Source organism: Chiloscyllium plagiosum, chromosome 5, assembly GCF_004010195.1.
Source record: "Chiloscyllium plagiosum isolate BGI_BamShark_2017 chromosome 5, ASM401019v2, whole genome shotgun sequence".
Classification (NCBI taxonomy): domain Eukaryota; kingdom Metazoa; phylum Chordata; class Chondrichthyes; order Orectolobiformes; family Hemiscylliidae; genus Chiloscyllium; species Chiloscyllium plagiosum.
The window spans coordinates 116,617,329-116,621,735 of NC_057714.1; the positions used below are offsets into that span (position 1 = coordinate 116,617,329).

Consider the following 4,407-nt stretch of genomic DNA (forward strand, 5'->3'; position numbering starts at 1 on the left):
GTAGTATGGGCTGAGGTTAGAAACAGGAAAGGAGAAGTCACCATGCTGGGAGTTTTCGATAGGCCTCCGAATAGTCCCAGAGATGTAGAGGAAAAGATAGCAAAGATGATTCTCGATAGAAGTGAGAGAGGCACTGTAGTTGTCATGGGGAACTTCAACTATCCAAATATTGACTGGGATCACTACAGTATGAGTACTATAGATGGGTCAGTTTTTCTCCAGTGTGTGCAGGAGGGCTTCCTGACACAGTATGTAGACAGGCCTACAAGGGGCGAAGCCACTTTAGCTTTAGTACTGGGTAACGAGCCTGGCAAGGTGTTAGATTTGGAAGTAGGTGAGCACTTTGGAGACAGAGATCACAATTCTGTCTGGTTTACTTTATTGATAGAAAGGGATAGGTGTACTCCACTGAGCAAACGTTACAGCTGGGGGAAGGGAAATTACGATGCAATTAGGAAAGATTTAGGAAGCGTAGAGTGGGGAAGGAAACTGCAGGGGATGAGCACATTAAAAATGTGGAGCTTATCAAGGAAAAGCTCCTGTGTGTCCTAGATAAGTATGTACCTGTCAGGCAGGGAGGAAGATATAGAACACGTGAGCCGTGGTTTACTAAGGAAGTGGAATCCCTGGTCAAGAAGAAGAAGAAGGCTTATGTTAGGACAAAATGTGAAAACTCAGTTAGGGCGCTTGAGGGTTACAAAGAAGTCAGGAAAGACCTAAAAAGAGAGCTCAGAAGAGCCAGGAGGAGACATGAGAAGTTGTTGGCGGATAGGATCAGGGTTAACCCTAAGGCTTTCCATAGGTATGTCAAGAATAAAAGAATGATAAGAGTTAAATTAGGGCCAATCAAGGATAGTAGTGGGAAGTTGTGTGTGTAGTCAGAGGAGATAGGGGAAGCACTAAATAAATATTTTTCGAGTGTCCACTATAGAAAATGAAAATGTTGGCAAGGAAGATACAGAGATACTTGCATTTAGACTAGAAGAGATTGAGGTTCACAAGGAAGAGGTATTAGAAATACTGCAGAATATGAAAATAGACAAATCCTCTGAGCCGGATGGGATCTATCCTAGGATCCTCTGGGAAGCAAGGGAAGAGATTGCCGAGCCTTTGGCATTGATCTTCAAATCATCATTGTCTACAGGAATAGTGCCTGAGGACTGGAGGATAGCAAATGTGGTTCCCTTGTTCAAAAAGAGACAAGTGAGTCTCACTTCAGTTGTTGGTAAAGTGTTGGAAAAGGTTATAAGAGATAGGATTTATAACCATCTAGAAAAGAATAATCTGATCAGGGACAGTCAGCACGATTTTGTGAAGGGTAGGTCATGCCTAACGAATCTTATTGAGTTTTTCGACAAAGTGACCAAACAGGTAGATGAGAGTAAACCGGTTGATGCGGTGTATATGGATTTCAGCAAGGCGTTCGATAAGGTTCCCCACAGTAGGCTATTATACAAAATGTGGAGGAATGGGATTGTGGGAGACATAGCAGTTTGCTGAAAGAAAACAGAGGTTTGTAGTTGATGAAACATGTTCATCTTGGTGTCCAGTTACTAGCGGCGTAGCGCAAGGGTTGGTGTTGGGTCCACTGCTGTTTGTCATTTTTATAAATGACCTGGATGAGGGCTTAGAAGGGTGAGTTAATAATTTTGCGGACGACACAAAGGTCGGTGGAGTTGTGGATAGTGACGAAGGATGTAGTAGGTTGCAGAGAGACATAGATAGGATGCAGAGCTGGGCTGAGAGGTGGCAAATGGACAAGTGTGAGGTGATACACTTTGGACGGAGTAATCGGAATGCAAAGTACTGGGCTAATGGTAAGATTCTTGGGTGTGCAGATGAGCAGAGAGATCTCGGTGTTCATGTACACAGATCCCTGAAAGTTGCCACCCAGATTGACAGGGTTGTTAAGAAGGCATATAGTGTTTTGGCCTTTATTAATAGAGGGATCGCGTTCCGGAACCAGGAGGTTATGCTGCAGCTGTACAAAGCTCTGGTACGGCCACACTTGTGTGTACAGTTCTGGTCACCGCATTATAAGAAGGGTGTGGAAGCTTTGGAAAGGGTGCAGAGGAGATTTATTAGGATGTTGCCTGGTATGGAAGGAATGTCTTACAGGAAAGGCTGAGGGCCTTGAGGCTGTTCTCGTGACAGAGAAGAAGGTTAATAGAGACATACAAGATAATCAGAGGGTTAGATAGGTTGGACAGGGAGAGCCTTTTTCCAAGTATGGGAACAGCAAACACGAGGAGGCACAAATTTAAAGTGAGGGGAGATAGGTATAAGACAGATGTCAGAGGTAATTTCTTTACTCAGTAAGGGTATGGAATGCTTTGCCTGCAACGGTAGTGGATTCGCCAAGTTTAAGTGCATTTAAGTCATCATTGGACAGGCATATGGACGTACATGGTATAGTGTAGGTGGGATGGGCTTCAGATTAGTATGACAGGGCGGCGCAACATCGAGGGCTGAAGGGCCTGTACTGCGCTGTAATGTTCTATGTTCTATGAATGGTCTCACTGCAATTCTTAAAGTCCCTCTCCAAAACCCAGACACTCTGTCCTCAACATTTAGCATGAATCTTCACAGCTATCAATACAACTGCTTTTAGACAAAACAATAAAACTGAGACTGCTTCCACTCACTTAGGTAGGTATAAAAGATCCCCAGGTATTATTTCAAGAACAGTGGGAAAATTATATCCAATGTCCTGACTGTTATTTATATCTCAATCAAAATTGCAACAGGCTCGAGGGCCATTAGCTGAGTATTTCCTATGTTACAACAGTTCACTCCTCAAAAATATTCCATTACTTGAGAAGCATTCGAGACATTGGTGATCAAGTAAGGCATTACAAAAATTCAAGTGTTTTTGTCAGCAAGTTGGGAATCTCACAAGACTAAGAAAAATACAAAACCTGAACACACGCACACACGCACGCACACACACACACGCACACGCACACACACACACCCTCGCCTCACCAAAATCCCCACCCAAACCCAGAGACATCCTTCCCCACAAATTGCAGACACACTTGCCCCAAACCCAGACTCTCTCTCCTCTGCCCATCTTCTCTCCCCCTCCCATAGAAGATAGAACCCACTCCAGCTTAATAATATCCTTCCTATATAGGGTGACCAGAACTGGACACCGCACTCCAGAAAGGCCTCAAAGTCCTGTATAACCTCGACATGGAGGTGCCAGTGTTGGACTGGGTTGGACAAGGTCAAAAATCACAGGACACCAGGTTACAGTCCAATGGGTTTATTTGAAAACACTAGCTTTTGGAGCTCTGCTCCTTTATCAGGTGCTGGAGGAGCAATGCTCCGAAAGCTAGTGTATTCAAATAAACCCATTGGACTATCACCTGGTGTTATGTCATTTTTGACCCTGTTCAAACTCAACTTGACTTCCCAACTCCTATACTCAAAGGACTGAGCAATGAAGGCAGGCGTACTAAATTTCTTTTTAACCACCCTGTCTACATGTGACGCAAAATTCAAAGAATTGTGTATTTGAACCCCTAGGTCCTTCTGTTCTACAACACTACCCAAGGGTTGAAAAGCATAGCCCTGGAAAAGTACAGCAGGTCAGACAGCATCTGAGGAGCAGGACAGTCGACGTTTCAGGCCGAAGCGCTTCATGTCCGAAATGTTGATTCTCCTGCTCCTCAGATGCTGCCTGACCTGCTGTGCTTTTCCAGCACCACACTTTTGAAATTAACTGTATTAAGTCTTACTCCATTGTACAAAAATGCAATACCTCACATTTATCCAAATTGAACTCCATCTGCCATTTTTCAGCCCATTGATCCACTTGATTAAGATCTCTTTGTATTCTTAGAAAATCTTCTTCACTGTCAACGATATCACCAACTTTAGCACTGTCTGCAAACTTACTAACCATGTGTTCTATGTTCTCATCCAAATCATTGATAGATATGACAAACAAAAGAGGACCCAGAACCAGTCCCTGTGGAACCGCTGATGACAGGCCTCCAGTCCAAAACGACCCTCCACCACCATACACCGTCTCCTGCCATTAAGCCAATTTTGAATCTAATTGGCAAGCTTGACCTGAATACCATATGACCCAACTTTGCTAAGTAGTCCACCATGCGGAACCTTCTCAAAAGCTTTCACAAGTCCAAGTTAAGCAACATCAACTGCTCTTGGTAGCTTCCTGAAAATAAAACTCAATCAAGTTTGTGAGACATGATTTTTCTCACACAAAACCATGTTGACCATCAATTTGTGCCTCTGAATGTTTGTAAATCCTACCTTTTAGAATTATGTCCAACAATTCTTCTCCCCCTCTCCCTTTCCACACTCCTCTCTCTCGCACACCCAACCTTCCCTCTCTCCCTCCTCTCACTCCCTCCTTCCTCTAACTCACTCCCCACC

General features: G+C 43.9%; 1 protein-coding gene across 1 annotated transcript in view; it reads right to left on the minus strand.

The window, feature by feature from the left end:
- pycr3 (pyrroline-5-carboxylate reductase 3) overlaps positions 1-4,407 on the minus strand; it is a 16,627-nt gene that overhangs the window by 10,949 nt on the left and 1,271 nt on the right. The gene's annotated exons all lie outside the window — the stretch shown is intronic.